The following is a 19,330-nucleotide window of genomic DNA, read 5'->3' as shown; positions in this document are numbered from 1 at the left end:
CTTGCTATCACTCAAAAATAAATAAATGAACTTAAATAATAAAGTGAAATAGAGCAGAAGGTAGGCTTGGAAGATGTCAAATGACTGTTTGACATCTGTGAAATAGATCTTAGAACATTTACGGATGAGTTTCTTTTGCAGATGATCTGTAGGTGGTCACTTTTGGTTGTCCAGTTGCTTTCTCAAGAAGAGTTGCCATCTTACCTTGAAATTTGATTGGTAGTCCCAGAAAACATCATATTTTAAGAATTGGTGAAGATTCTTCCATTTGTAAATGCTTGTTTTTAAAAAACACACACACGTGGAAGGCAAGATAGTGATCCCCTTCTCTGTAAATGTGGTATTCCTAAGCAGTTGATAATAGAGTGAACTGTTGGTAAGTAAGACAGCTAGTGAAGAAAATGGTAGCCAGATGCCATGTAATGGCAGTCAGTAATAATTTTGTTGATCTTCCTAATCTCCCAAGAAAGATAAAAATAAGTTTTTTTTTCTCCCTGATGCAAGTTAATGCTTAAAGGATAAAGGAAATCATTAGGGATTTCATACACCCTTATTCCAGAATTTTTTTTGGCTTTATTTATCGCTGGATGCCTACACAAATATGATTCATCCATGTGAAATAATTTCAGGGAGACGAGTACACACTTACTACTTTTGAACCTGCTTACTGTTATCCCAAATTTTGTTCCTCTTAACTGACGTCAATTCTTCATAAGTAGAAGATACATATACATGCAAATGCAAATAACAGTAATATATCTACTGGGTTTTTCATTTCAACCTGTTATTTTTGTGCGATTTTAAATATTAGGCGTATAGAAAAGAAAACTTAAAGCAGAGGTTGTTCTCCTCCACCCCCACTGGGGGAGTTGGGAATTAGAGATTTGGATAGCAACAGATATAAATTAGATCTATCACCTACTGAATTGTGTGATCACTGAATTGCTTCCTAAACTGGAACATGAGCTGTTGTAAGGGTTAAATGAAAACCTGTCTACAGCATCTAGTTTGTAGTAGGACCTCACTGAAATGGCAGTGTGCATAAGTGGAAGAAGGGATATAAATAGGGAGAGTTTGGGATTTAAACTTTGACATACATTATTCACCGATGGTGGTTCTGCCTGATAACCTCTGCCCAGTTACTATTAAGTATCATCTTAATAGTCTCATATTAGTCTTGAGTCTCAATAGTCTCAAGTCTCCTTGAGTTTATGAGCTGTCTGCCAGAAACTATTGATGGAATCAGTGGAACCACAGAAAATAAATAATTCACTTAGAATATTTTCACTTGATTCTCACTTTTTAAGGGAATAATAATAAAAGTTCTCTGAGAGAGCTTTAACATTTTATGTTTGAATTTAGTTCCTCAAAAATGCCATTTTTGGGGGGAAAGTGGCATTTGGGTCTAGTGTTAATTTTAGAAAATTAAAATGATTGAGTTTCAAGTTTTTGGTTTACACATGTTTAAAACTTACAAGCCAGGAAATTTCCTGTCAGAAACTTAGCGTTGTGAAACTAAGATCTACTCACACACCAGAAGACATAGGACCATGAGTTTACCATCCCAAGAAATGCATTTTTACTATATTTTAAATTAATACTCATTAAATTTTACTTTTTTGGTATAGCGTTCTACACGTTTTAACGATGGCATATATTTGTGTAACCACCACCACAATAAGGATACAGAACAGTTTTATCACCCCAAGTATCTCCTTTGTAATCATACCTTCTCCCTCCTCCTAAACCTTGGCAACCACTGATCTATAGTTTTGGTTTTTTTCCAGGGTATCATATGAATGTAAGCATAAAGGAGTAACCTTCGGGTACTGGCTTCTTTTACTCACTGCACCACATTTGAGATTCATCCATGTTGTTGTGTCTAACAATGTTTTATTCCTTTGTATGTCCATGAGAGGTTCTCCATCATAGGAAGGCACTGCAGTCTGTTTGGAGGGCACTGGGGATGTTTTGGGTTGTCAGTAATGATGGTTGGTAGAGCTGCTGTAAGTTCATGTACAGAGTTTTGTGTTAATGTTGGGTTTATCTAGAAGTGAGATTGCTGGGTCATAGGGAAAGTGCATAGTTAATAAGAAATTGCCAAATAATTTTCCGGGAAGGGCTGTGCCATTTTGCATTCCTGCCCGCAATGAAAATTCTAGTTGTTCTGCATCTTCCTCGGTACCAGATACTGTCAGTTCTTTGTGGTTTGTCTTCTTTCTTTCTTTCTTTCTTTCTTTCTTTCTTTCTTTCTTTCTTTCCTATTCTAATAGGTGTGTTGTAATATATTGGTGTAGTTTATTATTTTACATTTTCGTAATTGGCCATTTCTGTCATAGGGTTATTTGGTAAAGTTCTCCACTCGAATCTTGAGCCCATTTTTAAAGTAGACTTCTTCTTGTTGAAGTATGGGACTTCTTTATGTTTTCTTATCCGTTCTTTGTTGGACATATGATTAGCCTTTTTTTCTTTGCACTCTCTTTCACAGGGTCTTTAATTGAGCACATGTCCTTAATTTTGATGGAGTCCGGTTTATGATTTTTTTTTCTTTCATGGTTTATGCTTTTGGTGTCGTGTCTCAAAACTCTTAGAACAGGGGCGCCTGGGTGGCTCAGTCGGTTAAGCGGCCGACTTCGGCTCAGGTCATGATCTCGCGGTCCGTGAGTTCGAGCCCCGCGTCGGGCTCTGTGCTCACAGCTCAGAGCCTGGAGCCTGTTACGGATTCTGTGTCTCCCTCTCTCTGACCCTCCCCCTTTCATGCTCTGTCTCTCTGTCTCAAAAATAAATAAACATTAACAAAAAAAATTTAAAAAAAACAAAAACAAAAACTCTTAGAACAAACCAAGGCCGCAGAGATTTTCTTCATGGTTTTTTTCCTAATAGTTTTATAGTTTTTTGTCTTGCATTTAGGTCTGTGGTACATTTTGAGTTAATCTTAGTATAATTTTAGTGTAATTTTAGTATAAGATGCAGAGTGTAAGTTGAGTTTCATTTTTTGAGTATAGATTTTCAATTGTAACAGCACCATTTGTTGAAAAGACTACCCTTTTCCTGTTGAATTGCTTTTTTACTTTCATCAAAAATCAGGTGATCATATTTGTGTGCTTTTTATTTGTGGACTGTATTCAGTGCCTTGATGTAGGTTTCTGTCCTTTTGCAAATACTCCAGTAAGTCTTAAAAGTTAGTAGCGTGAGTCTCCTGGCTTCTTTTGCCCAAAAGTGGTGGAGCACTTTAAATCCCTTGGCCATATAAAGTTTATTATTGGCTTGTCTATACTTCCAAAGAAATTCTGATGGGATTTTTATAGGAATTGTGCTAAATCTGTAGATCAGTCTGAGAATTGACATCTTAACTCAATTAAGTCTTCTGTTTCATGAACATTATAGGTTTCTCCATTTGTCTAATCTTTCAGTTCTTTCATCAGTTTTTTGTAGTTCTTTATTTTTTTTTTTTTTAATGTTTGTTTGCTTTTGAGAGAGAGAGACAGAGTGCAAGAGAGAGAGGGAGACACAGAATCCAAAACAGGCTCCAGGCTCTAGGCTCTGAGCTGTCAGCACAGAGCCCGATGCGGGGCTTGAACCCTTGAGCTGTGAGATCATGACCTGAGCCGACATTGGACGCTTAACCAACTAAGCCACCCAGGTGCCCCTTAGTTCTTTATTTTTAAAGTGGAAATGGGTTTTGGATTTGGAATTGGATTTTTTTACCTTTTTTCTAACAAAAAAAAATTTTTTTTAATTTGATGCATTTTCTTTTACTGGAGTAGGAATACAGGAAACTTGATCATTCTAGGTTGTTACCTCATTTAGTGCTGGACCCAGGCCCTTAATGATAGAAAATCGCCCCTTGATAGGGCAGTGACCATATATATACCAATTTTATTTTTCATACCAGCTTGTTATAAGTTACAATCGAGTAGAGACCGTCCTGACATCACTATTTCCTGTTTCTCTTCTCTTTAAGTTACAGTTTCTGTCTTGGGGAAAAAGCAGGCAAAATCTAATTTGTAATGGACAGAACTAGTTGTCCACTTAAACAATAGAAAACTGAGTCATAAATTCTGTCTTCATAAAACTCCTCCATACTTTTGGAAAATGAGTCATTTTTAGGCAGCGTCTGCCGTAGATAGTTGCCAGAAAGTGATCTAACTTGGATAAGCTTGATGCTTTGTGTAAGTTTCTGGGCCCCTGTAGAGAAAGCATTAGGAACTAGAGAGATCCTTGTATGCATATCTGTGTGCCAGGCTTACCAGTACATCAACACAAGTCATTGTAGCATTTGGAATGTTCAAGTTCATTTTTTTCCTCCAACATTACCTTGTTTCAGAATCACCTGGAGAGTGTGTTTAAAAAACAGAAACAAAAACAAAAACGCTGTTGTGTCCCACTACCACAGTTTGTGACTCAGAAGGTCTGGGATGGGCCCTAAAATTTATATTTCTCACAATTTCCAGGAATTGTGAAGGCTGCTAGTTTGGGGACCACTTTGAGATTCATTCCTTCAGTTTATCTGTTTGAGTCACTATAAAGAACTGATATTAAAAAAAAAAATAGAGCTAACTGAATCTCCCCAAGATCTGGTTTATGATAAAGTCTTGCTCATAAGTGACATTCTCCAGCATTTGGGTTATTGAAAGGGAACAGGAACTCCTCCACGCTAGAGCCCAGTCTATTGGAAATGGGGGGGGGGGGGGAGGAAAGAAAGCTGTGTCATGTTGCTTTCTGCCTCTCCTTTTGTCAAAACAGGATGGGATAGATGCCTAGAAATGTAACAGCTTATTATCTGAAGACTGGGTCTCAGGTGCTCTTGCCTGTGGGAGGTGTAAGATGTTTGAACGTATTTCTCTGATTTAGTCACAGAATTTCATGCTAAATTTTGTAGGTTGAAAGCAGACTTAACTTGGATGCAGGGAGAAGAATTTAGCAGTTTTCAAAAGGAATTTGCAAGATGCCTGGGTGATTCATTCTAGCATGCTTACCTTGACTTAAAGGTTGACTTCTGTGTGTCATAGATAGTATGATAGAGTGGAAAGATAAATCATTAACCAAGAAAATAGGTGTTCTTGTATGCCTTAGACACTCAGTGCAATCACCTTGAATGAGTCATTGAATTTACTTGAGTCTTGATTTGATCAGGAAACAGGAGTTTTTGGAATAGATGTTCTTTTAAGTCGCTCTCTGGCCTTGAGATTTTGTTTCTCTTTACTTCCAACTAAGCGATGCCTTGTTTTATTCCCTCACCACCATCCATCCCTATTATAAAGTGAATGCCTTCCTAAGAACTGTATAACACCCTGATATCAAAAGCAGAGGAAATGTAATTAGTGAACTGAAAAGTTTCCTTTCACTGTTAATATTCAAAAGAAGAGCTGTTTGAACCATGCTCTATGTTCTGTTCATTAGAGATCTTGCCTTATCAAATTTGTGCTGCCTAAATTGAAATAGAGAATTTTCACATCTTTCTAAAATACACACGCTCAGTTTTGCCTGTAGATGTCAATTAGACAAGGCTCAGCCGAATAGGAGATGAAGGTGAAGCTTGTCACAAGTATAGTAAGTGGAGGAGTTTCTAATACTTTCTGTCCTATTACTTCTGTAATAATAGCTCAGCCTTCGTCTAGCCCTGAATAAAATGGTAGAGTCCATTCTGGAGCCTACTCTTACAAAGTGCGTTGAAGAGAAAAATTTTCATCTAGCAAGTAGTGAAGAACTCTTAATGAATGACCACATTTGTTTTCATTGGCTTAAATTGAGATGATTAGGAGACAAATGTGGGGCAAAGAATTGGGATTTTAGAGACTAGTTTTATTTATCCTGATTGAGTGGTTACACATAAACTGGGCCTCAGACACAATGTGGGCTTTACTTACCTGCCTTTTGATACATAACATTAGATAGCTCTCAAGTGCGCTTTGGCCAATGATCTTTTACATATAGATTTAAGAAATCTGAAACTCAAGTAAAACCTGCATACAACCTGATCTCTTTAAGAATCTGTAAATCTGGGACAGCTGCTCTGAGATGGATAAAAGCCATGGGGGGTCATTTGCTATAGGAAGGGGTTCCCCTGAAAGGCATTGGATAGCCTGCTCTCAAGCTTACCTTGGAGTTCAGCCGAATTAATCCTGGTCTTGATCATGTAGGGAATCAAATGGCATGTGGAATGGAGTGAAACAAAGTCCTTGATCCAAAAGTCTCTCTCCCAACCTATACCTGACTTCTGTGTGCATGGTTTTATTATCTACGCTGTGTATCCTAAACGTTGGACTTTTTAAAACTCATGAAGACTGGGCTGATGGGTGTAGCACGATAAAGCCCTTTGACAATCCATTAATAACAAACCTAGAGACCCTGCCAGGGTTTCCGTTACTCCCGCTCTTCAAAGGCGCCCTGTGTTTGAGAATCAGCTAACACTGATTCAATGACGCACAAACTAAAACTCGAGGATTATGGAAAAACAGAACTGAAGGCAGTGTTGACCATTCAAGTCATGTGTCTGAGCATAATGTAGGCCACAATTTCTCACTTTGCTTTGAAGATGGAACCACAAGGAATTTCATTGTTAAGGATCGGGGAACATAGGGTTGAATAAGCCAGAGGAAGAAATGATATCACGGCCCAGTTGAATCAACTGAGAAATATTTTTATATTAAAGAAATTCTTCAGCCTTATAACCTCGGCGTTCACATTCTTGTGTGTAGTCAGTGGAAGATTCTTTTGAAAAGGAAGTTAACATTAATGGCTTTGTTGAAGCTTTAGGGAAAATTTGGTAATGGAAGACCCACTATTGGTGATCTGAAATATGTTTTTCTTTCCTACTAATCTTCTATACATTTATGGTAACATCAGGATGCTGACACTCTACAATTGCTCTGTGCCCTTAGCCCAAACGCATGCCTTGTGCCAATGTATTCAGTGAGGGAGCTCTCTTTTCCTCTGTCTTATTATCGTTGAGGAAACCCACGCCTGTACATTATGTATGAGTCTGGTGTGTTATTTAAGTACACTCCCAGGAGACTACCATTAAGTCTGGACGTGGGGGAGAGCTGCATCTTGGCATTCTCAAACATAAGAAAGATGTTACCTGATACTTGAAGAATCTTGGCTACAGTTGAGTAGCCATCTCTGGATTAGTTTACTGTTGTTCTAGAATCCTGCTTTTTGTTTTAACCGATTGTGCCATTGTTCGCTGATGGAAATTATTTCATGCTGGCAGCAGTTGTTAGGCACTTCTAGGATTTCTGATAAATGACGTTGCCCGTGTCCTTCTCCATGTCAGCAAAATTAGAAGTCCGGTCTTGGACCATCATACTTAAAGCTAATTTGGGACTGAAAATCTGGAGCCATGCAAACTTACAAATAAAAATACTACTTAATAGCAGACGGTACATTTAGTTGATTTAGTGGTTGAATCTTCAATGATTTTTTTTTTTTTTTTTAAGTCTGTGCAGGGAACCATTTTAAGATAGTCTGGGGAAAGAGAGAGGCAGGGAGGAAAAGAGTATGAGGTAGGCTAGGTGGGAAAACGACAGCGATAGAGGCTCAGGGGTTAGAGCAGTGGTTCTTAGACTTCGTGTTTGCCAGTAGCTCTTGTAGCCGGCTGGCCCTTCCCTCAGAATTGTGGACTTTCCCTCAGAATTGTTTTAAATGCATAAACTAAGGCAAAAAGGACTAGAGAGGAAGCCAATTACATTGAAAAACAGTAACCAAAATATTGAAGAAAACAAATTTGTTGGGGTAGTATGTGCATCTTTATTAGTGTACAAAATAATGTGCTCTAGTGGTACATCTAATCACTGTTAAAATGTATAGTAGTGATGAGCTTACACACTACTTTGAAATCAGCAGCTATAGAGTGATACGGAAGTTTATGTCTGTTGCCGACAAAGTCAGGTACTGCCAGTGCCTGCGGTGGTTGGTTGCTCATATCCATCATTACAGGAAAATGCTAAATTTTAAGGAGAGATTAATGAAAAATAAAATGTAATTATTTCCCTGTCGGTGTCCCCAGACCAGGAGCCTGTGGGTCTCAGATTAAGATCCCCCTGCTGACAAGAATTTGGCTTGAATATTAATTTGACCATTACTGGCTGTTTGACCTTGGCCAAGTCAACTTACCTACATGCAGTCTTTTTCCTTCTCTGATACCTACGTTGTGAAGTTGTTAGAAAGCTTATGAACAGCGTGCATCGCCTAACCCCTTGGGTTGAGATAATAACTGGAGGCATGTTAGTTGTTGGTTCCTCCGACTGGCTTTCTTTTAGTAGTTAAATAATGAAATAACACTCCTGCTGACAATTCGGGGCTACTAAGGGGAGAAACCCAAACCAGATTATACTGAGAGAAGAAACCTCCTTTTACCCTTAGATTCTCTTAATGGTGGTTGACCCTTAAGGGGCATAAAGGGTGAGGTTATGGTATAATGTGAAGGAGAGGAAGCATTACACAATTTGGGGGAAGGAATGTATTAGGAAATTCCCTCCTTGCCTTGTGATCCAAAGTCTTTACTTGCAAAGAAATAGCTTTTTGCTCATTTTAAGGGTTTCAGCAGGAACTAGAAGTGACATTACTACCTAGCCCATTTGGGCATGAGTTTTTCCATTTGTCCAGTAGGTTCCCTGATGTGTGATTGGCTGCAGCATATGAACATGTCTTGGGTGCTTCCAGAAGGGGCAGATCTCCTCCCTTCTTAGATCACACACACTCTACCTACAGAGCCCCCAAAAGTCTGGTTACGCTATTAGATTCTGGTTTAGTATGTGAGATGGGTCTGGTTTTATTACTTAAGGGGAAGCTCAGAAGGGTGGAGACCCTGGTTTTGTACGAATATTTTCTTAAGCAAACATACCTCTGAGGCACGAGGATGTGTTCTTTCTCTGACCGGCTACACGAGTAGGTCTGTGCACGGTGCCGGGCAATCCTTTTTTCTCTGATGACTTTTAAAGGCAGGATACTGTAGTGTTTGATCCGTCCCTTCCGCGGGGGTGTGCGCTCTGTGAGGCAGTGGAGTTTCAGAGTTTCCTTGTCCCTTGGGTAATACTAACACCCCATTTAATGTCTCCTTTTCATCAAAACCAGATTTGTCGTCTCACTTATTTCCCAGTGTCTGGCCGAGATAGTGATCTTTATGAAAACAAACTGGCAGTAACCCAAGCCAGATAAGATGGGAGAGCTGCGCCTCGGCAGAAGGAAGCCGTTAGGGGAACAGATGGAGACAGTGTCTAAACAGCTTCGAGAAGGTGTATGCTTGTGTGTCTCAGAGGCACTTCCTGTCTTCCAACGGCTGTTTGAGTCAGGAGAGCGCTGCTGGGGGCCCGACGGCCTTCCCAGGCCATGCCAGGGACCCTCTATTGGCCTAGCACTTCGGACAACGCTTGATGCCCATGGCAGACTTCGCCTGGACAGACATGGTTGGACATTGCTGAATGCAGGAGTGGGGTACAAAGAGCAAACAGAGCAAATCGATACATGGTATATGATTAGTAAAACAAGGTGTTGCAATTTGTGGAGAATTACCAAACACGCTGTGTAGAGATTACTAATTTTCAACATACCATAATTTATTAAATCACCAAAGGTGAAGACCGTAATTGTCCTATTAATCTCAAGGTAAAAATAGGACTTGAAGAGGTTCTAGTGCTTTGCCCATCACTGTGATGATTTATTGTTAACTAAACAATTTCCTGACTGCATATGGCTGGTAAGCACTGAGGACAAGGAAGGAAAGAAACCTTTTATCTGTATTTACCAGAGCTTATGTCTTGGCTCTTTGCAAGTTTTTACTCTTCTGTTAATCTAAATTCAACGTACCTAAATTCGTGCCTTAGCCTGTATTAACTTGCTGACTTACCTCCTTGCGTCATCATTTTCTTTCTTCTGATCCAACATGTCCAATTAGAAGGAAGATTTTATACTTCCCCTTGTTACTTTTATGATTGTCATCCTCTTGTTTAAGAATCTTCCTTTGTACCCCTATCAAGCCTCAACTTCTCTGGCCATCAGGCCCTCGGGTCATGCCTTTTTACCTTATTTGTTCTCTGATCCCCAGCATGGATCCTTGGCCTCGGGAGGGTGGGTTGGTCATGGTCAGATACTGCTTGTTCCTTTTTATTCTTTCTCTCACGGGTTTTTCTCTCTGCCACATTCCATACATTGTCCCGGACTCCACTCTGGTTTGTTCTTCCATCCTGGAGCCATTGAATCTTGGCCCGCACTGCCTCCCCAGCATCCTTGCACCCCCTCTCCCATGGTCTCTCCCACACATTTTGATTATTTTGTCGATTTGGCTGTATATTGGCCTTTTGTTATTTCACATAAGTTGGTTGACTTGTTTCCCCAGCAAGTCAAAGTTTCTCAGTAGAGTGGACTCTGCTCTACTGATTTTACATGTAACAGTTGCTAACAAATCATCAGGACACAGTAAGTGTTCAATAAATACTTAGAGGGGGTTGGCAAAAAATGCTACCAGTTAGATGTTTCACAAAAGGATGTGGAACCTTGATGTGATCACCAGCATTAAGTTTTCCCCAATATACTCAGAGTTGATGCAGGATCAGCTGAAGGAACTTCTTAAAACCAAGCTCAGGTTAGTGATTGCCAGTTTACTCACAATGAGAAGTCTAAGTTCTGGGCAACAGGAATATCTGTGGTAGCTGATCACTGCTTGCTTTTCCTGGAGGCAAGGTTGCCAGAAGGTTGCCCTGGGGCCCTGGGTGGCCAGGAATATTGCTTTGAAGCCTCTCCAAAACCCTAGCATATGCTCTCTAGACTCCCTGAATATAGTGCCAAATTCTTGCTCTTAAGTTTCATATCTTCCTCATCGGTGGCTCGGCTTTTAGGAATTGAAGGGCTGATCTATGCAGGTGGGAGTAAAACCCGGTCACTGGCATTCTAAAGGCTGGGGTGGGGGTACCTGGGTGACTCAGTCAGTTAAGTATCTGATTCTCGATTTCAGCCCAGTCACGATCTCCCTGTTCGTGGGATCGAGTCTCTCATCGGGCTGTGTGCTGACAGTGTGGAGTCTGCTTGGGATTCTGTCCCTCTCCTGCTCACACATGCTCTCTCTCTCTCTCTCTCAAAATAAATAAAGTTTATGGTTAATGGATGAATGAATGAATAAATGAATGAGTGAGGGGAGGGAGGGAGGGAGGGAGGAAGGAAGGAAGGAAGGAAAGAAAGATGGATTGCATTTGTTGGGGGAAGAAAGGGAAGGTGACTTAGGAACAAAAGTACAATTAAAAGGCTTTGGAACAAAATTGCCCAAGGTCACACCAGGGATGTGATGGGATGAAGTTTGTGGATCAGATGAACGGCAACCGTGAACTAGCTGAGAGCATGTGTGACTGTGGGTACAAGGGAGAGACAGTCTAGAAGGGGCAGGTGGGAGTGCTGTGTAAAGCTGAGGGGAGGTGAGAAGTTGGAAGAGACGTATGATGTCTGGTTAGTTTGTTTTTCCTGAGGCTGATTGGGCCAGTGATACACATAAGCTATTTATGAATAAATGACCTTCCAACTCCTTTTCCTGAATATTTTTTTACATGGAAATTCAGAGTATATACAGAAAATGTGTATAGGCATAAAATGGTTATTTTAAAAGTATAGTTTAATATGAATCATAATGAGTATTTTTATACTGGTAGAAGCTGCGGGGGATTAATTTCCGGAATACACTTATTGTTCTTTTAACCCTGAGTATTTTTAGAAGCTTAGAGCTGTATGTTTATGAGGACTTTCTTTGTCCCCTCGACAGCATCAAGGGGGTGTTTAGAAGTGGCGTGAGCGCAGGAAGGCTGGTTGAAATAAACACTACTCAGTGGGCTGATGAGGGTTTACCATCTCTGAGCCACTGATGAGCACCGAATGTGCACAAGAGGCTGAATGGTCGATTTTTGCAACAGTCAGTAGTAGTGTTGTTTGCAAATGGGAGTAAGGGTTCACTTGGTCTGGAACAAGGGTCAGCTCAGCTTTTCTGTAAAGGATCAGATATTTTTGAAAGCCACAGTGTCTCTCTGTTGGAGCTACTCAACTTGCCTTGTCGTGTGGACGCGGTGTAGACAATACAGAAACAAATGCATGTGGCAGAGTTCCAAAACTTTATTTATGGATGCTCACATGTGGTACTCCTATCAATTACGGGTCAAGAAATGCTATTTTTTAAAAAATTGTTTCAACCATTTGAGATACAAAAAATACCCTTGGCCTACAGGCTGTAATTTATCAGTTCCTGGTTATAACATAGAAATCAGATGTTAGGGACGAAGCCATACCACATGCGGGCTGCTATACGCTTGTCGTCATGCAAAAGGGAACTTTACTCTTTTATTAGCAACTGATAGCTTTTACACTATACGTTTTCAAAACCCATGATTTTCTTGGCCGATTTCTTCACACTGATTAACACTTTCCTGAGGTATTTGGTCTATAACCAAAGTACTGTCTTTGTCTCTGGATTCACAGGCTGTGGTTTAGTATTAGGTTTCTCCTGCTTCAAAACCAATTGTATGTGTACCCAAATGTGTGTGCATATGTACCCATACCCACATACACACGTATATGCACATAAGTGGGAGGGCTCTTGACCTTAAAAATTTCAAGCTCTTCTCATTTTGTTTTTTACCCAATACTCAGTGGTTCTTCATTTATTAACCATGTGGCGGTTTCTTTCCGGATGTACATCTTGGTTTTCTTTTGATAGAGTCCTGTTTCTTCCTTCTCTGGCTGGCAGGAAACTGCAAAAAAAGTTCTTAACATTAAGAAAATAGAACTTCAGCTGTAAATCTTGTCTACTTTGAGAAGAATGAGAGTTTGAGGTCCACTGTTGATATCCAAGCCCCCGACACACAATTCACTCAAATGGGCGCATGTTGTAGAGAAAACTGAAAAATGGCAGGCAGAGCTTTACAAAACAGCCCAAAGGTGTGGGTGTCCTCATGGTTAGAACTTTGGCTAATCCACAGTTAGTGGATAAAGACAGATGGATTTCATTTATGAGAATAGTGTTGTTGTTTAATGCATTTAATTATTCCAGAAATGCATAAATGTGTTTCTGACCTTTTAAGATAATGAGGATGAATTTGTCTTGCTAAACCATTTTCTGTATATATGTAAATGTTCACGAGGTATGTTTATTCATATAAACTGAATCATACCATAGGGATTATAATGAAAATTGCCTTTTTAAAAACGTAATACATCTTATGAAGCACAGGTCAGTATCTTTCTTTTCACCATACTTTCTTGAGGTTGGAGGTGAAAGGATAGCAGAGGGGACAGAAAACCCTTCGTGTGACTGATGGTGTGGTAAGTTGGCCTCTTCTCCAGGCCTGAGAGAGCATTATTGGATGCTCTTCAAGGCCCTCATCTCTTACACTGTCTTAGCCCCTGAGAGCCTAGTGGTCCACCTCCAATTCTGCCTCATGAGGTCATGTTGCCCCTCAGACAGCCGTAGAGGTCTAGACCTAAGACAAGCCCTGGAGTGGCTCATTCTTGCCTGTGGACCACTATTGGCCCATGGAAACATCTCATAGTCTTGGCTTCAACAGACTGAGAGGGATAAGCCAGCCCCAGTGTAGCTGCCATGTTCCTTCAGCCCCTAGTCATCAAGGCAGCCAGCCACACTGCCTCTCATGTTTCTAGATTCCCAGGGTTGAAATCAGGCACCAGCTCTCTGTGCTTCCTTAACCGTGGAGAACTCCTGTGCGGCAACCCAGTTGGCCTCACCAAAAACCCTCCTAAGAGGCAAGAGGTGATAGTCCCACTCTTTGTTTAATGGGGAGAGGGGGCTCTCAGAAGATCTTTCCAGAAGGGGTCTGACAGAAGATCTTTCCAAAGAAATCCTCCTTCACATCTTTGTCTTGAAGTTCACCATGGGGGAGAGAGTCAAGTCTGGTTCTTCATTATCTCCCTCTGGCACATTTTCCAGGGTGAACTCTTTTATAACTCACATTGATATTTGATATTACTACTAGTATCTTGTGTTACAGTAAAAACTTCTAATGTAGCATCCTCATTACATGGATAAGTGCAGGTTTTTTCTCTTCAGCTGGAGACAACCAGAATAGTTGGATTGTACAGGGTGTGTGTGATAGAAGAATGTCGAATTATTCGCCCGTAGGGTCTCAGGTACATGTCACACACTTGCCAACACTTTGGCAAAAAAATTTAAAGATCAGTTTTATAAAGTTTCTTTTCCTGTGAATCGCCTCTTTTTTTCTAAGTTTAGTTCTTTATTTTGAGAGAGATCATGCAGGAGAGACAGAAAGAGAGAGAGAGAGAATCCCAAACAGGCTCCACACCACCAGCACAGAGCCTGAAGCGGGGGCTGAAACTCACAAACCTATGAGTTCATGACCTGAGCCGAAACCAAGAGTCAGAAGCTTAACCACCTGAGGCACCCAGACGCCCACTGTGAATTGCCTCTTAATATCCTTAGCTCAGTTTAAAAAATGTCTTCTTTGTTGGTTTATCGTTCTTTGTATTGTCTGAATACTAATCCTTGGTTATATGGTAAATACTTTCCCTAATCCTGGCCTTGTCTTTTAACTTTGGGAAATTGGACGACATCCAAGATACGGTAAATAATTTTCCTTTCTGTGATTTTTTCTGGTGTCTGGCTTAAGAAGACCTTCCTTCTCCATGGTTAGAGACCTACTCCCCTATATAGTCTTCAAATGTTTTCATAGTTGAAGATTTTTGATATTTAGAGGCTTCATTTACCTGGAATGTTTTTGTGGACAGCTCTCTTAATTTTTTCCCATACGGAGAGCCAGCTCTCTGAATGCTCTTGTGAAAAGAAAAGCCAGTGGCTTGATCTGTGGTATTCAAGAGCTAGTTAAAGAGGATGGGGTGGGGGAGAATGTCAGATCTTTTTTAAACATCCTAAAGGCCAAGGTGAGGAGACCTCTCAGTCCAGAAGATATTTCTCTTTTGGAAAAACTCTCCTAGCAATGGACTTTGAAGACCCATAGTAGACCAGTGGACTGGTAGGTATACTGTCAGAGCATTAAAATAGAGGCAGACTAAAATCTTTGAGCATCTGGGCATGTATAGCTCATGAGAAAACAGTTGCGGGCAACTTATCCATAATGGTACCTTTCTTTCTAAGCAGGAAAAGCCATTATTAAACAGTTTCTCAATGGATATTTTTTCAGCTCTAATAGTTAAGTTTCTTCAAAGAATGTACACGGGATCCTCTTGAACTGAGCCCTTAATTCCTCCCCAGTAATACCTTTTTTTTTTTTTTTTTTTTTTTAGATTAAAACCTCTTTTTTTTTTCTAGAGCATTTTAAGGTTCACAGCTGATTGAGCAGAGGGCACAGAGACTTCCCACAGGACTCCAACTTCCACACACTGCACAACTTCCTCCAACCCCACCAGACTGCTACATTAGTTACAATTTATGAATCTACTTTGACACAGTGTAATCACCCAAAGTCCACAGTTTACATTATGGTTCACGCTTGGTGTTGGAGGTTCCATGGGTTTGAACAAATACATAATCACATATTTATCATTGGGAATACAGAGTACTCCTATCAGAATACCACAGAGAGTAGGTTCACTGCCTTAAAAATTCTCTGTGCTCCACCTGTTCCTGCCACTCCCTCACCTGGCAACCACCGGTCTTTTTGCTGTGTCCATAGCCTTGCCTTTGCCACAATGTCATACACTTGGAAATATACAGCAGGTAGCCTTTTCACATTGGCTTCTTTCACTTCATAATAAACATTTAAGGTTCCTCCATGTCTTTCCATGGCTTAAAAGTTCAAGTCTTTTTACCTGAGTAGCATCCCATAATCTTGATGTGCCACAGTGTTTATCCATCCACCTACTGAAGGACATCTTGATTGCTTCCAAGTTTGGGCAGTAAGGAATGAAGCTGTCATAAATATCTGAGCATAGATTTTTGTGTGGACACAAGTTTTCAGCACCCCTTGGTTACATAACAAAGGGTACAAGTGCTGATTGTATGATAAGAGTAGGTTTAGTTTCATAAGAAACTGACAACCTGTTCCCCAAAGGGACTGCCCCATTTTCATTCCCACTAGCAGAGAATGAGAGTTCCTGTTGTCGTACATCCTCACCCACATTTGGTGTTGGCACTGTTCTCCATTTTGGCCATTCTAGTAGATGTGTATTGACACCTCCTTGTTTTAATTTGCATTTCCTTGATGACCTAGATATGGAACATCTTTTCTTACGCTGATTGGCCATCTCTGTGTCTTCCTTGGTGAGGTCGCATTAGTACTTTTCAGTTTATTTTTCCAAAACCCTTCCAGTTTGTTTGGGAACACTGTGTCTAAGAGGTCAAGAAAGATCATGCAGATGGCTCAGTAAATCTGAGCTGGAAAACTTTAAAATTGACCTTCCCTACATCTTCCCTTCATTGTCCCAGGTTTCATAGTTAGATGGAGACTCATCATCCTTGCCATTGGAAAAGTAGTCCAAAGCATAGCATAAGTGAAAAACCTATTTACTAAGAAATCTAGGCATTTGTAAAACCCCTCTTGTGTTTCTTCTATGATATAAAAGCCAGAAGTGATTGTTGATTTGAGTCTAGGATTTTTGCCTTATTTTATCTAAAACCCTTGCACATAGATTGAAGTATTTATCCCTTGGGCAGAGAAGACAGTGCATGCAAAAGGCTGTGTGAGATAGGCATGGAGCATGGTACTTTCTAGAAGCTGAAAGTGGACAGAGGCCAAGCAGCAGTCAGGGGCCAGAGCTCAGAGCCTTGTGGCCACCTAAAGTCTCTGGTGGGCTTGATACTGAAGCCAGTGGATGCCACTGAAGGGTTTTAAGCAGTGTGAGAAGATTGGGTTCGTGCTACAGAAGAACTTGGGCTGTGTGAAGGCAAGTCAGCGTTGGACAGGAGTGGACCCAGAGAAAACAGTTGAGAAAACTTCTCAGTGATCCAAGTGAAGGATTCTTGAGTATTTGACCGATGTCTGTGTTTTTTTGGTTTTTTTTTTGTTTTTTTTTTTTTAATTTTTTTTTTAACGTTTATTTATTTTTGAGACAGAGACAGAGCATGAATGGGGGAGGGGCAGAGAGAGAGAGGGAGACACAGAATCTGAAGCAGGCTCCAGGCTCTGAGCCATCAGCCCAGAGCCCGACGCGGGGCTCCAACTCACGGACCGCGAGATCGTGACCTGAGTTGAAGTCAGACGCTTAACCGACTGAGCCACCCAGGCGCCCCGTGATGTCTGTGTTTTTTAAAGTGAAATAAAACCTCTTTAAGTACAAGTATGATATAGAGTAACCAGTCACAAAACTTGCAGGGCCCACTGCAGAATGGAATTGTGAGACCCCTTGTTCAAAAGTTGAGAATTTCAAGCTGGTGACAGGGCGTTAAACCACATGCGGGGCCCATAGAACTGCCCTATAACTGATACTGGGTCTGTGTGATAGAATGACTTGAGTTGGATTCTCAACCCACTGAGCCACGATGGTGCCCCAGAGCCCTTCTTAATCTTACTAGTGGTGATAGATAAATTGTAGAGGTTGAAAGCCAAATTAAAAATAAATATTGTGACTGGGCTAGCTAAGGATGATGGTAGAAATTAGGAGATAATCTCTATTATTTCTTGTTATAGTGGCTGTGGTTGATGAAAACCTCGCTAAGAAAGGGAAATGCTATTTAAATCTGTTCCTTAGAACTATTCCTTACCAATACATACCCACTGAACTGACTTTCTGAGAACATATTCTTGAATAGTTTAGGAAATACTGGTTGGGGCAGAAAGTTTCTTGTCAAAGAAATTTTTTTTTAGGAAGAATTGGTAAGACACCACTTTTTATTTCAATTTGAAATGTTAGGACCATTCTCCTTTCGTTCGGTGTCTCTAGAAAATGGTTTGAAGGACTTGTTGGCCTTTTCATAGGAAGTGTCAAAAATGTCAAGTTCTCTCACTCTGAAAATAGAACGCATAATGTATACACATATTTTTACCTACTAGTAGTATCATAGAAGCATAGTGGCTCTGGAATTGGGCAGTTGGGGATTTTCTGGAATGGGATGCTGTGTTTTTCCTTGGTAATAAGTTGTCTTGGTGAGCTCTGTACCAGAGATATCTTGAGGGCAAAGTGTGAGAGCACCTTTTAAAGCATAGCTTACATTTCTAGGGAAAAGATCTTGGTGCTTACTAAACCAAATCCCTTTCAGCAATTTTCAATGACTCAGAGCCCTGATATTTGCATAGTGATTCAACCAGCCAGGAGAGGGGCTACTGAGATAATTTGGTTAAGATAAGTTCTCTGGTTAATGCTTTTAAAAGGTTAATAAAGGCCTTTCCTGAGTAGTCTGCTCTATAGTGGTTTCCAGGAACTCTTGATTATCTACAGTGCTACCTACAGAGCTGGGTAGCAATAGTGGTATTAAAGTATTCTTTCAGAGAGACCCAGAAGGCCAGTTCTGGACAGTTGACATTAAACACTGCAAAATTCCACAGTACAGACAGCTTGGCAAGTTTGATTCTGGTGCATTCTGTTCAGAACTCGTTTCTTGTTGTTTGTGTGTTTTTTTCTCAATAGTGCCTTTGTCTGTCTGCTAAAGGTCAGACTGCAATTATCCAGTACTGGTGGTGTTCCTTGGTGAGACCAGGGAAGGGGTAGACAGAGTGACTTAGTTTTGATATTTATAACAACATATCGAAACACCAGGTTTTATATATTTGAAAATGTAAAGAAAATCATCTGCATTTCAACTACTGATGGGCAGCTGTCAACTCTTTTTTTTTTTATCGTATGTTTGTTTTTGAGAGAGAGGAACAGGGGGGTGTGCAGAAAGAGAAGGAGACACGGAATCCACAGCAGCTCCAGGCTCTGAGCCCTCAGCACAGAGCCTGATGCGGGGCTCAAATTCACGAACTGCAAGATCATGGCCTAAGCCGAAGTCGGATGCTTAACCAACTGAGCCACCCAGGCGCCCTTAGCATCTGGCAATTCTAAAATCACTTGGGACATTTGTAGGTCTCTCTTGAGCTCATTTTTCCCCTCTGCTCTTTGGTGTCGTGGGTCAGAGCCAGCATGGATTTGGCTTAGAGTCAGAGTTAGTCGGAATTCCGGTCTCAGCATTTGGAGCATCGATGGAACACTCAGATAAGTGGGTTCTATAATGTGGGGTGCCACAGCAATGTGGCAGAGCTCTTAGGTGAACGGACTGGCGTATTGCCTGCTACAGAGTGGGGAAGGCATACACATTAATTCACCAGTACAACACCTAGGAGAGGGGGAGAGGTTCGAGTGCAGACGTGTGTGAGTCTGGTCACATGCCCTTTCTTTCTCCAGGGCATCGGGGCTGGCACCTGGAGCCTGCTCCTTAGAGAGTGAC

The 19,330-nt window shown here is 40.8% G+C and overlaps 1 protein-coding gene across 2 annotated transcripts in view; it reads left to right on the top strand.

Moving 5' to 3' along the window:
• The window catches only part of IQGAP2 (IQ motif containing GTPase activating protein 2), a 293,312-nt gene that overhangs the window by 103,322 nt on the left and 170,660 nt on the right, over positions 1 to 19,330 (top strand). The window lies entirely within an intron of this gene.

This window comes from Panthera pardus, unplaced genomic scaffold (genome assembly GCF_024362965.1).
Source record: "Panthera pardus isolate Hobbes unplaced genomic scaffold, ASM2436296v1 HiC_scaffold_2, whole genome shotgun sequence".
Taxonomy (NCBI): Eukaryota; Metazoa; Chordata; class Mammalia; order Carnivora; family Felidae; genus Panthera; species Panthera pardus.
This window is presented reverse-complemented; position numbering and strand designations above follow the sequence as displayed.